We start from the raw sequence: 18,957 nt of genomic DNA, 5'->3' as shown, positions 1-18,957 counted from the left end.
GTCTGTCTGTCTATCTGTCTATCTGTCTATCTGTCTATCTGTCCTATCTGTCTATCTGTCTATCTGTCTATCTGTCTGTCTGTCTGTCTGTCTGTCTGTCTGTCTGTCTGTCTGTCTATCTATCTATCTATCTATCTATCTATCTATCTATCTATCTATCTATCTATCATCTGCCTATCTATCTATCTATCTATCTATCTATCTATCTATCTATCTATCTATCTATCTATTTTTGATTCTGTGTTTGAGTTCTATATATTTTGTGGATGTTAATCCTCTGTCAGATATGGAGCAGGCAAAGATTCCTTCCCAGTCTATGTGCTTTATTTTCACTGATTTGAATTTTAGTTTGAGAAGCTTTTTAGCTTTATGAAGAATCTCATGGGCCTTAATTTTGGGGCAAATGGAGTCTTATTCACAAGGTTCTTTCCCACAACTTTATCACCTTTATCATCTTTATCACTGCCTATGTTCCCTTTAAGCACTTTCATTGTTTCAGCTTTCAGCTTAAACACTTTTATTCATTTAAAATTAGGTATTTGTTTGTTTGTTTGTTTATTTATTTATTTATTATGTACATTGGTGTTTTGCCTCCATGTGTGAAACAGTTAGATCTCTTGGAATAGAAGTTACAGATAGTTCTAAGCTGCAATGTGGGTGCTGGAAATTGGATCCTGGTCCTCTGAAAGAGCAGCCAGTGCCTCTCAGTGTTGTCAGTACTGGAGCTATCTCTCCAGCCCGGAAAGTTAATTTTCATGAAACGAGATAGATACGGGTATAAATTTATTCTTCTGTATATGCATTTCTAACTTTCCTGGTACCATTCATTGAAGGTAGTTTCTTTCTCCATTGTATTTTTCATCTTTGTTGAATATTAAATGGCCAAAGTTAACGTACTCATGTTTGGATCTTTGATTTTGTTCCATTCATCTACATGTCATATGTATGTGTATACATATGTGTGTGTGTGTGTGTCTGTACCATAATAATATTTTTATTATGATGGCTCAGTAATATATCTTGACCAAGATATATTTTGGTTATATGGGGTCTTTTGTGGTTCCATAGGAATTTAAAAATATATCTTTCTATTCCTGTACAGAATGAAATAGGGATAGTGATTGGGATTGCATTGAATTTTTAAATTGTTTTTGGTTGGTACAACAGTTACTTTTGCAATATTCATCCTATCAATCCTTGAACATGGAATATTTTTTCATATTTTTATTTATTTGTTTGTTTATTTACTTGTTTATTATTTAGTTCTGGCTGTCCTGAAACTCACTATGTAAACCAGTCTGTCCTTGAACTCACAGAGATCTGCCTGCCTCTGTCATCCAAATGCTAGGATTAAAGGCATGAACCACCACATCCAGCTTTTTGTTGTTGTTGTTCTGTTTTCTTGCATCTTTCTTCTTTTAGACATTTAAAATTTTCAATGTGGAGGTCTTTAACTTCCTTTTATTGATTTATTCCTAAACCCTTTTTTTGAGAATACTATGAAAGCGAGTGAGCCATGATCACCTTCTCTGTATGTTTTTTGGTGGAGTATAGGGAAATGACTGATTGGCACGAGTTGAAGTATATTCTGTTTCGTTGCTGAGTTTGTTTATCGTTATTAGTTTTCTAGTAGAAACTTGGGATCTCTAATATAGAATATGTCATCTGCAAATTGGGATGGTTTGAATTTTGCTTTTCCTATTATAGCCATTTAATTTTCTTTCCTTATCTTATTTCTCCAATTAGTGCATCAAGTGCAATATTGACCAGGAATGGGGAGAGTGGTCATCCCTGTCTCATTCCTGATTCAGTGGGGTTGCTTCGTTTTTCTCCATTTAGAATGATGTTGGCTGTGTGCTTCTTGTGTAGCTTTTACTATACTGAGGTATGTTCCCTCTAGTTTACTCTCTTTAGGACTTTTATTATGAATTCATGTTGATTGAATCAAAGGCTTTTCCTCCATCTATTGAGATGATCATTTAATATTTGTCAATAAGTGCCTTGATGTGCTTTATTAATTATTCATTGACCTTTTCTGCATGACCACAAAAATAAACCAACCCAGACAGGTAGGATAATCTTTTTGATGTGTGTCTGATCTGATTTGTTTTTTTTTTTTAACATAGGAACTTCCAGCTATAAGTGAGCTATAAATTTCTTCAGTGTGTCACATCTAATGATGATTTTTTTAAAATATCATCTTTTAAATTGTTATTTAGCTCCAGAATATTTGATTTCTTTCTTGATTTCCTCTTTGACACATACATCATTTGGGTAATGAGTTGTTTTATCCTCATGAGTTTGAATAGTTACTAGAGATGGTTTGCTGTCAGTTTTAAGCTTAATTTCGTTGTGGACGGATGCGATACATGTGTCCCTGTATGTGGTCTAATTTAGAGTTGCTTCTGTATGTTTCTGAGAAGAATGTATACTTTTGGTGTTTGGGTAGAATACTCTGCTGGTATCTGGTAAGTCCATTTCATGGGTGATGCCATTTAACTCTGATGTACCTCTGCTTGTAATTATTACTTTGTTGTTGTTGTTGAGATGACCTGTCTTTTGGAGAATGTAGGGTATTAAAATCCCCTGCTTTTAGTGGGTTGGTGTCAATCTGTATCATATAGCATTCTTAAAGAAGTGCAATGTAGCCAAAGCTGTTGTGAGATCAGGCAGATCCTTCAATGTAGATACAAACCAGATTTGTATCATATTCAGGGAAAGTTGCTTTTAAATCTTTGGAATATTCCAACCGTAAAGCAAAAGGATTATACCTTGAAATAGTGCAAACAATTATTTCATGAAATAATATTCAAGATGTAAAGAAGATAAATAAGTTGGAAGAGGTGTGTTAGATTTTAGAACTAAGGAGAGAATAACCTGAAATGAGGATGCAATGGTTAGCTTGGGTCACAGTTGCATCGCTTTCAGACCAGAGGTGTTTGAGCCTGTTATTATGGGTTTGTGGTAATGGAGTCCATCATGTTGCAGAAGATAGCCTTTGCCTTACAGGAAGAGAGACAATGACCAAGAAGCAGCAGGAAGCCTTTCAGTACACGGATTAAAGACGTGATCTTATTGAACTTATTTTCTCCCCAGAGATTCTGACTTCTAGAGGAGAAGCCACCTATAGATAACATCACAGGGTAATGTCCAAGAGCTTAACATATTGACGTCTACAAAGAGTCCAAATAATCACAGATATAATATATAAATTTTATTTTTGTTCACATGCTTATAATATACACATATGTATGCATATATGATATTTAGGAGAATATGCAAAATAGTATAACAGATTATTGAAGTTTTTTTATGTGTGCTAGGAGAGGGAGAGTGGGTTGGGGAGTGGTGGTGGTGGGTTGAGGGTGAGGGACTCTGTGGGGCAATGGGCTATTCACGGACAGTCTGGTCTCCAGTCGAGCTAAGGTCTGAACCCCAGAGAAACCCGGTGGCTATAATTCACATACGTGGTACAGAAGGCGTTCCCTCATGTCTCCTGGACTCCTGGTTCCTTGTCTAAGTTACCACCCCCACGGCCCCCACAGGAGAATCTTGTGGCTAACAGTCATGTAGACAATGTCCCAAGCTTCTGACCTTCAGGCTAAATGCCTCCCAGTTACCTAGCAACAACAAGATAACAGCTCATCATAAGATGGGTTGCTTGGCCCCTCCTCACTCTCTTACTCTCTCTCCTGTCACTCTCTTATTTTCTCTCCTTGTTCCCTAACCTCTCTTACTCTCTCTCCTCACTCTCTCTCTCTCTAACCTCTTACTCCAGCCTTTCTTCTCTCTCTCCTTTCCCCCTTTCTCTCCTCTTGGCCATGCCCCCCCCCTCTCTCCACCTTCTCTCCTTTCTCCCTGCCTTTCTACAATAAAACTCTAAAACCATAGACTGTCTCTGTTCATCAAAGCCCACTGTACTTGGATGATGGGATAGGCTTTCTTCTAATGAGCCGTGCCTAATCTCCTGTCAGAAGGCCTTCCTGTGCTCCATCCACTGACCAGACTAAGGACTGTCACCTGCATGGGAACCTCTCTCCCTCTGCCCTCTCTCCCATACCCCCAGGGCCGAGGTTGTTGCCCTGGGGCCCGTAGTATCAGAGGCTGCCCCTTGTCCACTCCCCACGGAGTGGGGTCAGTGGCTTAGATGCCCAACCGGGTGTCCGGTAGCCCTCCCGCATCATCTGCCCAGACCACAGGAGCTCTGGCCGGACGTGAGCTTTCTCCCTCCCCTCTTCGCCCACACCTCTCAGCCCCACAGGGTTCTAGAACTGGAACCTGTAATACTGAGTATTTGTGGGAGAAAGACTGCTCCTATTTAGATGACTTTAATGGACACTTTTACTTTAATTGTATAATGTTATATCTTGAAGTCATAAATAAACATCATGGCATAAATCTCATCGGATAGCGTATATTTTAATGAAAATTTATTTTGTTAGCAAATGACTACTGAGATATTGAAAATAAACGGGAATGTATTATCTATTGCCCATTTTCTAATACACATTGTATTTATAGAATTTACACGACCACACATTTTGGGGGGGGGGCAGGGAGATCATATATAAAATTCTACACATTCTTTTAGGGAAAATTACTTTTATGATTTTTAAAAGACATTATGTAGAAATTTTCAGTTTTAGGATGGTGCTATAATAGATAATCAGCTTACATTTATTTTCTACTTTGTAGATTACTGGGCAGTTGGAGAACTTCAGTTCACATCTCTCACATGCTACCCAGTCAGCTCCCCGTCCATGCCCGATGAAATATTTTCCATTGTTCAACCTGGGGAAATAACCTGTGAGGTACAGCTTTTATTAGTTTGGGAAATGCAGTATTTATGTCCTCCCTAAAGGATCTGATAACCTTAACATAAGGTCCAAGAGACAAAGAACACAGTGGCTTACTTTTAATTCCCTGAATAAAAACATTGTTTTAGAGCCTTATCTATGGTCATGTAGATCATTGCAATAAAATATTCTAAATAATTACCAGAAAATTTGTAGTCATACACTGCAGACTCTTTATAAAAATGTAAAAGAGTATGTATTTCCTCGATTTACATCCTTAAATATATATATTTCCCTTCTATTATTTAGTTTCCTTATTCTTATTGTATGAATATTTCTTTATATTTAGTATTTCTTTATATATTTAGTATTTCATATATATATTTATTTCTTTATGATTTAGTATTTCTTATAATTTTAGTATTCAGAATCTACAAAAAGGAAATGGATTTTAGTTAAGGAAATTTCAGTTCATTTTAGAAGGTTTGTTAAATAGAGAAAGTACCCAAGGAGCTAAAGGGATCTGCAACCCTATAGGTGGAACAACATTATGAACTAACCAGTACCCCGGAGCTCTTGACTCTAGCTGCATATGTATCAAAAGATGGCCTAGTCGGCCATCACTGGAAAGAGAGGCCCACTGGACACGCAAACTTTATATGCCCCAGTACAGGGGAATGCCAGGGCCAAAAAGGGGGAGTGGGTGGGTAGGGGAGTGGGGGTGGGTGGGTATGGGGGACTTTTGGTATAGCATTGGAAATGTAAATGAGCTAAATACCTAATAAAAAATGGAAAAAAAAAAAGAAGGTTTGTTAAAAGCAGCAAGAACAACGTTTCATGTGAAACATTACTTGGGATTTGTCACAAGAAAAACTTTTGGTGTCCAGTGAGTCAAGGAGATGGCTGGGAGGAATTGGTTAAAATGTTCTCTTCCTGTTCAGAGGTGTTTATGTTTTCAGAATCCCACCCTTTATAATGTTTCTGAGCATTCTCAGCTTTCTTTGCTCCTTTGTCACATTGTCTTGCTGTGAGAAAAAGCAACATATCATAGTAAGGACATAAAATATCACATAAATACATGACTGATAATCCCAGAACAAAAATAAAAATAATATAAAACATGACTTGTACACCAGTACATAGGACAGGTCCACTTCATCTATAAGGTGGTTTTGTTAGTCTTTCAAAAATCAGATCCACTCTTAGGAATACACATGAACACACACACACACACACACACACACACACACACACACACACACTGATTTTGTACCTATATCATCTTTTAAATAGTTCTTTGAGAGTTCTGTAGAGTGTTTTGATTATTTAAACATTTACCATATTTAAGTATATGAGCATATGTGTGGGGGAGGGGAAGTGTATGCACACCTGTGTGCACATATGAACATAATAAGGGGGCCCTGTATCCTTAGAAGCTGTAGTTCCTGGAATTTGTGGGCTGCTTGGCTTGTTACTTAGTGTGGGAACCTGGTCTTTGTGAGTTCTCTGCAAGTGCTGTTAACAAATAACCCAGCTTCCCAGTGTCTCTAGGAGCTTTTTAAATTAGCTTCAAAAGTGTTTCAAAATAATTGAGATGGGATAAGCTTCTGATTACAGTGTCCAAAGTTAAATCCAGTGTTTTTATTCACTCTTTGCCCACCATTTCCTTTCCTATAGTATTTCTAATCTCTGTAAAAGACTGTTCCATACTTCTAGTGAGTCCATCTCTGAACACCCATAAGCTGACCTTCAGCAATCTTCCGATGTGACTGCCTTTTCTTTCATTAACCTTCCTTTTTAGGTCCAGTAATTTTATTCTGTCCCACAATCATTACAGTGGTTTGACATCTCCATGGGGTTTCATCTTTCCTTTTTCTTTCCATTCCAGAATTTGAAGAAACAAACATGACTATGAGACTCCTTTCAAATGGTCCTTTTATGATGAGGACAAGCTCCAAATTACTTGTCTAATTTTCCCATGCCCAAAATTTGTTCTGTTTTTTTTTTTTTTTGAATAGCATGAATTATGATATAGTACACTCGTCTATAGTTATGTAGACAGTTTTACGTGGATATCCTGAATAATCCTCAGGTAATTCTTGATGATAACTTGCAAAAGTACACTAATTATAAAAACATAAGATTATCCATTTCTGGGATTTATATCTTTAAGAAGAGATCTCTCTTCTATTACACTGACTTTTTTTGAATGAAACATTTTCTCCTCCAACTTTCTGGACTTTACAACAAAGGCAAACCCAACACTGGAGAAGTCCTTTGTGTCCCCTCTTCTTTTCTGAGTGCAAAGGAAAGACAGAGAATAATGCAAGGACGGCTGTGTTTGTGCATGCTTATAATTTCATCAGTGGCCAGAGAATCATGAGTTCAAAACCAGCTCTGAACTACAAAGTCTTTTTTAAAAATTGTCAGAATTGTCATTTTGTTAGTTAGCATCTTTATCATGAAGAGGAAAACGCACCCTCTGAGTAATTCTTGTAAATGTGTGTGGCGTTGCATTCGCACTGTACAGGAAGTAGCACAAGGGGGATGGAAGCAAGTAACACAGTCTGCATTTCCCCTGTGCTGCAAATTCCAGGCAGTTCACACTCATTTCCTGTAGCTCACTAAGGTCATAAAGCTTCCCCAGGCCTTTGGCCATGTGCTGTTTTCTGCCTAGAATATGCTTTTTCCTCTCCCTTGCTAGTGGACTAGACATCCTCTGAGTTCTGATCTTAAGTATCATGATCTGTTTGAGGACTTTTCCACCTTCTCTTCACTGTACCCCTTTCTATGGAATACTGAAGATGTTTATGCTAGTTTGTCTCATGGGTGTTGCTTTCTTGAAGAGCAGTATAATATCCTTAGAATCTGTCACACACACACACACACACACACACACACACACACACACACACACACACACACAAACACACCATTAGGCTTAGTGAATAAAATAAAAGACAAACCTCCCATTATCCCTGAAGAGACAAGCAGAAGCCCTGTTACAGTTGTTAGGCAGAATACATATTTTACAATCATTTCTTTTTTTAACAACATGTAAAAATCATGTAAGGGTAGGCTGATCAAAACTTATTCTATCATCGACTATTGTAAGGAACCTATTCTTCTGTTATTCTTCCTATCATCTACCTTGTTAGTCAAACAAGATCTTCAACTCTCAACACTCTTGAAAATTTCACAAAGATGTTGCAAGAGTTGTTAGAGTGATATTCTGGGCCTTAGCAGCTCCTATAAGCTGGACTTGGCCAGTACCCTGAATAAGCCAATTAGAGACACAGATAATGATGAGAATCAGGGAAAGTGTTCCAATGTAACTACTTTGGAACTCCTTTTTTACAGGGTAAAAAAGGTTCAGTGACACTCCATGTCTATCTTTAGTGTCCTGAGTTACAGTTTAGGATTAATCAGAAGCAAAAAAGCATGCATATCTAAACCATACTGGTCATGATATTCTGCCTGCAAGATGGTTGACAAGTTGCCCAAACAGTGTGAAATGTCTTTTTAACAGACACTATGCCTTTGTGGCTAGCAACAGGACACCATACTTTACCTTCTCCCAGCATGATATTAATGGGGAAATTTCAAGGGAGCCTTTTATTTTTGACATCTCCCTTGTTCTTTTTTCTTAAAAAGAAGGGAAAATATATAATTGGTGTCATGGAGGGAAGCTGGCTTACATTGGTCTAGCTCTTATTTTTTTCTAATGTCAAACATCAATATGTTCAGGGATGCTGAACAGATGTGGAGATTTCTTGTGTGGCTGCTGTGTGCAGCTGGAGGCAAGGAAGTTAATGGAGTGTGTCTGCTATGCACACACATTTCTCTCCAAATGTAAGTCTTAGTGTCTAGCCACATGAAGAACAGTCTCAGGGGCAAGATGTTTTCTAATCTAGCTTTATCAGGTACAAATCAGCAAGACACTTTCAGTCACAACTTATTCTTCTGTGTATTTGGAACAGAATTTGTCTTTGTTGGATTAGATTGACATCGTCAAAGACAAATAACACTTAGTAAGCTTTGTAAATGAACATAATTATATACAAATTTACTCCTCATATATTAAACCTACAAAATGTTGCAAGCGGATGGTAAGTTCAGGTTACTTTCACGAACTAGTAGGGATGTATTGCAAAAATAGATAATTAGATAATACTGCCAAGAACTCCATTAAAAGATAATATCCAGAAATTGGTACTTACAACATTTAGAGGCATCTCTCCTTCCTTACCACTAGGCCAGTGAAGTCGTTTGACATTCTAGAAGTTGTTTTCTTGTGGTTGACATTATAATCAAGACTTGGCTCTATCAAGATGGTGATTTAATTTGGCTGCTGCATTTTATTACAAAAGTTGGATTTTTATTGAGCTTATCTGTCTGTGACCTACTTTGTGATGCTTCCTCTCCCCTCCCCCAAGGAAGGAAGACATTTATAAGTGCTTAGGAGTGTGAAAAAGGCAGGATCATAATTCTTCTTCCTAACATACCATTCACTTCACATCTGTGATTTAGGTCAAAGGGAACACATGTACAGTGGAGATGAGTAAATTCGGTTTCTTTTCCTTCCATCCTCAGAAAGGGTCATTCCAGAAATTAGTTAGTTAACATTTCTTCATTATACAATTAAAGCCTTCTTTTATGCAAGCCAAGTTCAAATGTGTGACTCATATTGAGGAAATGCACTGTGGTAGAGGAGTATCTAGGGAATAGGCTGGGCTGGAGGTTTCTCGGAAAAAAAAAATGAATGCATGAAGAATAGCCAGGGGAGACTGCTATTAATTTTCCCTGGGGTGTGGAGAACGGACGGAAGGAGGAGGGATTCAGGTAAGATTAGAACCCTAAGGGTGTGTTGATGAGTAGATTCCTGTGAGGAACTCTATTTTTTTGCTTTTTCTTTAGATACAGAGTTATCTATTTGTCATGAGCTTTAGATTTTCTCTTCTTTGGCTTAGTTATAACTTCAATAAAAATAATACATCTAACTCTATATGTAGAGAGATCATATTGGAAATGATGAAGGATGAGACGGAAGAGAAGTAGAAGGAATTTGGTGTATGCGAGGGAGTAAGCAAGTGAAGAAGACAGTAATCACTATCGCAGGAAAGGTGCAACCTCAGCCAATTTCATTCATTTCCTCTGTTCTAGACACAACTCCTCTCTGAAGAATGGACAACATAATACTGCCTGCTTGTTACACGGATAAAAACATATGCGAGGCAGGGAATCTAGTGATTATTCTGACCAGAAAAAAATGTGGAATGATCGTTTGCATATTGACTAAAATGAATACAAGTTTAAAAAAAATCTACAAACAAGAAAATTATAATCTTCCCTCATAATTGAGGGAATGATGATGCTAAAATATGGGGTTCTGAGAGCCTGTGAAATGCCCCAAAGAGTACTCAATTCTTGATTTTCTCTTTGAACTTGAGTTTTCCAGAAGTTGACATCCTGTGTTAGCATCACAGCGTGTGGGATAGGGGGTACAGATATGGAAGGCAATCTTCTCTTTGTACTTTGTGTCGCTTTATGTTTTGCCTTATGGCTACTCTCAAACAGCCTCTATTAATAGAGATGCCAACCTCTTCTTGCCCCCAATCACCAATCAGCCCAAGAATAACAGCTTCCCAGTCAAGTGTGCTTGATGAGCTCCGTGACCTGGCTTTCCCCTGCTGTGTCTCAGTCTTTCCCTGCCTGCATACATTTATGACCTATTTAATAAGTCATAAAGTTATATACTAAATTACAAAGATGATGACTTGTAATGCTACATGATGAGAGAGTAATGCCATCAGGAAGACATCCTAAGCAGGGCGATTGCCTTTTAAAACTTTCAGAAATATCCATAAGTTCTGCTTCGGGGAGCTGGTTGGGACTTAATATAAAGAAATTAGCCCTGTAACAATTTGACTCACTGGCAAGTTCACTTTCCCTGCATTTTGAATTGACTTGGGATTCAGAAATGAACTTATGTTCATAGACAGTGTAGAAACTGAATGGACAACGCAGTCATGTTGCAAAAATCATCTGACCTGCCCAAGTACATATTTTTAGAGAGTTTTAAAATAGTTCTTTCCCATGGGATACATACTTTGTTCTGATTTGTGTGTGAATGTGTGTGTGTGTGAGTGTGTGTGTGTGAGTGTGTGTGTGTGTGAGTGTGTGTGTGTGAGTGTGTGTGTGTGTGTGAGTGTATGTGTGAGTGTGTGTGTGTGTGTGAGTGTGTGTGTGTGTGTGTGTGAATGTTCCCACTCCTATGTCCTTCATTTACAGGAAGAGGAAGAAAGAGGAGGATTACTAAAGAGAGCGTGACTCTTTTTCCAGACAGTAGGTCCAACCATGCGAACGACAGCGTCACTTGGCAAAGAACATCCCTTCAGTCCTCGGAGACGATGACACTGCAGGAACACCTCACCTCCTCACAGTTCCGGAAGCCTTATAAGGTCAGGACTACATGCTGAGAAATGCTTTGTTTTCAGAAGCCGTTCTAGAGGGCTTGCAATTCTAGAGAACTATTAATTCAATAATTTGGTAAAGAGACTGAAATGTATTCTATTAAAACTATGGGTCAGTTCATTGTGATTTGTTCCAAGTTTAAAAAAAAAATCATGAAAAAATCCTATGTTCCCCTATTTGTGCTTTTATTTAAAGAAAGGATTTGCATTCAAAGTCTTTTAACTATTAGCATCAAAGAGGTGATAAAAAATAAATTGCCAAATATAGGGGAAAGCACAAATTTTAAAAAATAACAAATATTCAGGGCAGAGTTTTAGAGTTATAGTAAAGATGTTCAATTTATATCTCAAGGAAATTATTTAGACTAATCATTCATATTTTTTTTCTTCCAAAACTCCCCCAGAAACCTGGCTGGACTCTAAGTTCACTATACCTTTAAAAGCTTCCAGTGACTGCCTGCCCTATTCAGGTATATTGAAATCCTGATACCCAGTAACTTGGAAGCAGAAGAAAGGCTCTGGGGAACAGAAAAAGAAAAGGAAAATGAAAAAGAAAAGGAAAAGACCATATCCTGAAGACAGCGATTTGTTTAGAAGTGTAAATACAGACAGCAAACCAGTGGCTGACAGACGCTGAGATTTTAATGGCTGTCATGAACATAAATGATGTGAGTCAGAGGCAAGCTCAAGATTTGCTAAGCCCATATCAGGTAACATCAAAACCTCTGGAAAAATTGCAACATAAATGTTACAACCCTGATTCTTTCTGAGAGAAGCTCTTAATGCCTCTGAAAGTTAAGGTGCTACAATGTCCTGATCTCTAAGAGATTTCCACTCCTGAAATAAGGAACCAGGATATTTCTAGTGTTTCTTGTTAGAATGACAAAACAATCCATAGTTTTAGAAGTTCCTGTATCTCATATTTACATTCTATCTACAGTTTTGTCCAGTTATAAAAGTTTTACTATAAATTACAGCCTGACAGTGCTACATTAAATGACTGAAAGTTTGATAAAATTCGATTACACCACTTTAACTGACTTTAGTTGTATGGGATAGTTAAGAATACGTACACACACACACACACACACACACACACACGAATGCATATATACACAAGCACATGTACACATACATAAGCACATGTACACACACATGTATACACATGTATGCACATATGCATATGAACACAATACACTCTCACATAAATGTATATATGCATATACACATATGCACACACACATATATGCACATCCTTACATACACACACACACACACACACACACACACACACATCTCACATCACACATACATGGACACAAGATAGGAAAGCCCTCAACTTCACAAAAGACTCCAGAACTGTAGATTTAGAGAGAAATATGATGGGCTGAAACTGCAGCATTTTAATTTTAAGGACTGCTTTTGGCTCTCCAAAAGGAGCTTTACTCTGGCAAATCGTGGCATAAAATTAAAACTCAGAGGCATTTTCGAACAATTCAAAAAATCATTGTCATGTAGTTGACAGTTAAGCAGATGAGTGAGCCAAGCTCTCCCAGTAAAAGTATATGGAATAAACCCTGGGGTTCCACAGTCCAGCTTTCATAAACTGTGTAGGAGCTCAGAGGAGAACGGTCCAATGTGATACCCCAGGACTGGCTTAAACAAGACTCTAAATACAAGCTGCAAAATACGTACCAGTAAAACCTAGTAAGTACAAAGTTTTGTATGATTCTACTGTATTTCAGATGAACAGGAAAAATACAAAATTTGGCTACAAGAGAAAGGCCAATAACATTCAATGACACCATCTATACGTAAGATGACACAGATGTCATGGGTGTCTTAACGAAGGTGAGGAGGGATGGTTAAAAGTGACAGGACTGTGAGGTGGACCTGGTGATAGAAGAGAAAAAAATAAATCAAGGGAGAAATCAAAATTGTTCAAGAGACAAATGAAGGGAAATAAATAAGCAAGGGGCATGAATTCCAAGGAGGGTTTGAGCAGAGATTAAAATGGGGAGAAAGGAGCTGAAGAGAACATGAGTACGAAGAGAATTTGGCCTGACCACAATGCTGTGGCTCATGTGGAGCAATCTTCAAGTCTCCTGTGAGTTTTTCTCATTTATTGCTTCTAAATATCTGTGCCAGTTTTTAAACAAGAGAATAGATATTATTCTACAAAGAAAGAAATTGAAGTAGCATGTGCTTTAGATTGCAGCAAATGAAACAAACAAACAAACAAACAAACAAACAGAGGTAACAAGGTTTGGGGAAGTTTAGTTAAGTAGATGACCTGAAAACTTGAATTATGTTGCAATTTTACTTTAAGAGACATGGGTTAGGAGGTGGAGCAAACTTGGGCACAGCCTGCAGAGGTCCTGAGGTGTTCTAGAGTCAGCTGTGGAGTAGAGCCCCCCTCCCCCTCAACACACCCCTCCTTCCTCACTCAGCTCCAAGTACTCTGCACCAGGTAACCTAGTTCATGTGCCTGGACTGTGGTACCAACTGAGGGCATATTGATGTATATAGTCTGTACTGTCACCAGAGACCATGAGGAGGTCCATGGTCCTGCTGATGACAGAGACCATGTGGAAGTCTGTGATTCCCTGCAGCCACTGAGTGCAAAGGGTACGAAAGCTTCTTTTGTCCTGTGCTGATGACTTCAGACTCACAGTTGAGAATGAGAGACAAAGAAGGCTTCTGTGACACCCCCCAGTGCACACCCCCCCCCAAAAAACAAAACAAAACAGAGTCTAGATAGGAATCAATTGAAAAGAACTTAAAATATTGTGATAGGGATTCTGAAGTGTAGTTCTTCCGAAAACTTCCAGTGGGGTGGGGGTGAGGAAGGGCTCAAGGTTTCTTTAAGGGTTCAGCCATTGGGAGTTTGACCTTGCTCCAATGAGTATATAAGCAACAAAAATTTGACTTGGTATCCTTTCTTCTTTTTCCTTTCTTCTTTCTTTTGCAGGGGTCACAAGGATGCGAGTGGACATATGGAGATGGGCAAGTGAATATGGTGCATTATGTGAGCCTCCCAAATAATCCACAAAAATATTATATTGGCAAAAAAGGAGAGAGGTGGGTTATTCCAAAGCATCACTGCAGTATTAATTTTATAATTAAGTTCAAGAAGTTTGAGTGAGTAACACAGATGATGCTCTTCATGTCCTGTTTGTGGAAGCTTTGAGAAGAAATTTCAGTGCATTTGAAAGTAATTTTTAGTAGTGTGTGTATGTGTGTGTGTGTGTGTGTGTGTGTGTGTGTGTGTGTAGCACTCACAGCATGCTGAACACGTTGATATCAGAGAACCCCTTTGTAGGGTTGGTTTCTCTCCCGCACATATGTGCATTTCAGGGGTAGATTTAGGTCACCCAGCTTGGATAGCAAGCAGTTTCGCTGCCTGGCTCAGCTAAATATTTCTAATGAGGTCTGCTAAAACCTAACAAAAAAAAGGTTGAAGTGAGTTTCAGGAATGCTTCATCACAGAGACACACTAGAATTCTCTACCTCTTCATTAATATTGTGGACAATTTGCAGCTTCTCTCTTCCTCTCTTTAATCACCTTAAACTCTCCACAAATCCAGGCTAAGATGGCTATAGCTTTCTTCTCCTTACCCACTGTCTTTCTCTGTCCTTAATGTGGGCAATCTTAGGTTTTGCCTGCATTAAAATTTACCACGATTATACAAAATTGGAGAAGTAAGCAGGTTGAAAAATGAGCAAATTAACATGTGCTTTTAGCTTGTTGGCTTCAAAAATGCTAATGCATTTAATGCCTGCTCTGTGGGCTCCACAGACTTTATTCTGTTTAAAAGAGGGATAAAGTATCAGAGAAGTATTGCTGCATATTCTAAAATGTAAAGGGAGTATTTCCTCTGTGCTACCATAATTCTTACTCTGTCCTTTTCTTTCATGATTGGAATCATATAACAGTCAAAAGCCTGAATTCAATTAGGTTGATAAAATTTAAGGCTTCTTCAGTTTTTTACTTATGAGATATGACCCCCTCACCCCCAAAGCAAGTAACTTAGCTGATCTACATCTGGATTTTCTTATCTGTAACAAGGAACAGAGCTATCATTGAGCTAACAGTTATCACAAGGAGCGAAGTAGATAATATTGATCTTATGTTATAAGTACTCAATAAATGTTAACTATTATTTCTTTAATCACCTATACAGAGAAAAGAAGAAAACTGTGGTCAAAGACAACAGAAATTAAACTCATGTCAATTTATCTCTGTAAGTGTCTGTGAAGAGATAGGCACTAATCAGAAATTTTGACTTTGGGTCCATGGAAGTACACAAGAGCTGGTGAATCATGGAGGCCTTTGAGGGGTTTGAAAGGAGGTTCTTGGGAAATAACGTTGCTGGGTAGTGATTGGAAGAGGAGACTCTGTACTTGAATTTGACTTGAAGTGAATTAGGGTGACGATCTTTAACAGGTGGCCCTTATATTTGGGAATGGAATGAGACTTAGAACTGATCGTGAGAAATAAAAAGGATTATAGATGTCAAAACAGGTTATGCATCCATTATATTATTCAGCTGGTTTTAAGAAAATAAACTCAGTGAAATAGTATTATGCTTCAGTCAATAGTTGTTATTTAAAAATTCTGATGGTAAAAAATATAGTTCCAGGTCTGGAGAAATGGCTCAGCGGTTAAGAGCACTGATTGCTCTTTCAGAGGTCCTGAGTTCAATTCCCAGGAACCACATGGTAGCTCACAATCTAAAATGGGATCCAATACCCTCTCTGATATGCCTGAAGACAGCTAAAATGTACTCATATAAATACAAGAAATCTTTAAAAAAATATAGTTCCAGACTGGACATTTTGACTATGCTGTGTTTTGTATTACAGATGAAGTGACTGGAGTCCTTACTGATCATTGATAGGAACAAAGCAATATTAATTAATTAATTAGTTAGTTAGTTAGTTAGTTAGAGACAGACTTTTCCTTTGTAGCCCTGGCTCTCCTGTATCTCACTATATACTGCAGACTGACTTTGAATTTACAACATCCCTCTGTCCTCCATCCCCCATGTGCTAGAATTACAGTTACATGCTATCATGCATACCTATAATCACTAAATACAATTCTTGAGATTATAATCTGTAATATGGAGCTATGAAACATCACTACATTATGTTCTCAGCTTCTCATAAATTTGTAAGAAGAAAGCATGAAGTGATCTCTATTGCTCTGAAACAACCTATTGATAGCACAAGCTGTTTGTCACGAACTGTGTCACATTGTATTAAAGAACATTTTGTGTTCTGAGTCCTCAACTTACGCAATCCTTTTATGTAGAATTATTTGTACCCTAGATAATTCCATCTTGTCTACCACTGTTATTAGACGCGTTCTCACGACCGGCCAGGAAAGACGCAACAAACCAGAATCTTCTGCGGCAAAGCTTTATTGCTTACATCTTCAGGAGCCAGAGTGCAAGAGAGCAAGCCCGCAAGAAGCAAGAGAGCAAGCCAGCAAATGGCGAAACCCCATCCCTTTTTAAGGAGAATTATCCTCCACCTAGGATGTATTACTCCCTGATTGGCTGCAGCCCATCGGCCCAGTTGTCATCACGGGAAAGGCAGAACACATGGTGGGAAAACTGCCCCTGCATGTGTGCAGACTATGTTTACCACTTAGAACACAGCTGTCAGTGCCATCTTATAATGGCAAATGTGAGGGCGGCTCCTCACAGATCCCCCTTTTCTTTTAATAAGAGCAATAGGCCACCCATATTAATGAGAGTGGAGATAGAGGTCAAATCCCCAGTGTGCAGGTAAAGGAGCCGTACACATAACCTCCTCCCAGGCTCATCACCCAGAGGGGTCCTGGTCTGGTCCCGTGTTGTTTTTCCTGGGGGAAGGACACTTGAACACTCAACCTTCTTGAAAGATGACATGTCTCCCTAGAATAGGCTCATATGTGCCGCAGAGCCTTTCTACTGCAGTGCTTAGCCTTGCAACTCTCTCGGGCTGCTGAAGCACACTCACTCTATCCCGTGCAATGAGATGCAAGAGCTGAATGGCCAGCGACCTATTGCTTAAGCATAGATATATCAGGGGGAGCACCATGTTCTAGAGCTGCAAGTGCCTGGGCAATAACCACCTTGTCTCTCCTAGTTTGGGCCTTAAGCTTACAGACCAACCAAAGAAGCAACACTAATCCACAGCGAAGTGTATCTCCACATAATCCCACCCCCATCCATTCTTTAAAGAAGGAAAATGCTGAGGAGATCCAATTGGGTAATCCTTTGATCAGGGACAGGTCCAAGCGCTTGGAGTTGACCTGAATGATGGCAAGTCTCAATTCCCGAAGGGTCTGTTCAAATTCAGCCATCCAATTCTGTAACATATACTGAAAAAGACTTTTTGACAAATTAGCTGCCCTAGTAAATTTCTCATACTGAATGGAAATAACACACAATCCCGGAAACTTTTGTTCACATCCCTGCTGAGTTATTTGTCATAATACATCTAGTTGTATCTGGACAAAATCTATGAGTTGATTAACCAGCATGAGACCTCCCTGTATCTTGACATTAGCTGAGGCCTGTTCATCTATGACTGTAGTCACTGAGGCTGACAAAGTGTTAATGGTGTCAGTCATCTGGACCTGTCCAGACAGAGCCAAGGCTGTCTGAATTAAGGCTAAACCCAGTTCCTAGTTAGTGGTAAAAAAGCAGGAGAATACTTGAGCATTATACATCACCGTCATTGGGAGTGGAAATATCGACATTATCCCCCAACGCTGCTCTCTCATTGGACAAAATAAGGCCCAAATGTTGCATAATATCCCTTCCCCAGAGGTTAACGGGGAGTGGGAGCACATAAGGTATGAATTTCCCTTGCTGTCCTTCAGAGGATTCCCACGTCAAGGCAACGGAGCTTATAGTGGGACATGATTGATATCCTAGGCCCTGTAATGAATGAAATGACTCTGTGGTGGGCCATGCTTTGGGCCACCAATGTGTAGAGATTATACTTTTATCTGCTCCGGTATCAAGGATGCCTTCAAACTCTTTTCCGTTGATCTTAAGGCGGAGCTTAGGTCTATCATTTAAAGATACAACCAAATAGGCAGAATCATTTCCTGAGGAGCCCATTTTCTTTATCTCAGGTCCTGCAGATTTTTCCCTGGTATTATCAGGGAGGAGCAGCAGCTGAGCTATCCTATCTCCTTTACTAATAGAAAAAACGCCTTTAGGGCTTGAGCACAGGACCTGTATTTCAGGGGAATGTTGACAATCCATAACTCCAGGGTGGACTACTAAGCCCTGCAAGGTGAGTGAACCCCGGCCGAGAATAAGGCCCATGGTTCCAGGGGGCAAGGATGGTATAGGCTCCACTGGCACCGGCTGAATACTCATTTGAGGCATTAATAGGAAGTCGGAGGCGGCATGCAGGTCTACCCTTGTGGGTCTTCCTGGGTCGCCTCTCTGACTGCTTCCTGGGTCCTGACAAACCGGTTCCCATATCTTTGAGGGCCCTGGGACCGAGGGCCCGATGACCCGTTTTTTGGCACATCAGTTGATTGACTATCAGGTGGGGGAAGAATTCTGCCCTTTATATCCCTCACAGAGCGACACTGGTCAGCTCTATGATAACCCTTGCCACACTTAGAGCAAAGAGTGAGAGTCCCTCCCTGTTTATCTGGAGCTCTGCAATCTTTC

The 18,957-nt window shown here is 39.2% G+C and overlaps 1 long non-coding RNA gene across 1 annotated transcript; it reads left to right on the top strand.

Moving 5' to 3' along the window:
- The first annotated feature begins 9,538 nt into the window (after positions 1 to 9,538).
- On the top strand, positions 9,539 to 15,793 carry Gm29686 (predicted gene, 29686). Its single transcript, NR_153657.1, has 5 exons — positions 9,539 to 9,638; positions 11,139 to 11,257; positions 11,674 to 11,979; positions 14,241 to 14,350; positions 15,454 to 15,793. It is a non-coding gene; the product is annotated as a predicted gene, 29686 (long non-coding RNA).
- The last annotated feature ends 3,164 nt before the right edge of the window (positions 15,794 to 18,957 follow it).

This window comes from Mus musculus, chromosome 16, assembly GCF_000001635.26.
Source record: "Mus musculus strain C57BL/6J chromosome 16, GRCm38.p6 C57BL/6J".
NCBI lineage: Eukaryota > Metazoa > Chordata > Mammalia > Rodentia > Muridae > Mus > Mus musculus.
Note: the sequence above shows the minus strand (reverse complement) of the source record. Positions and strands in the feature narration are given on the sequence as shown.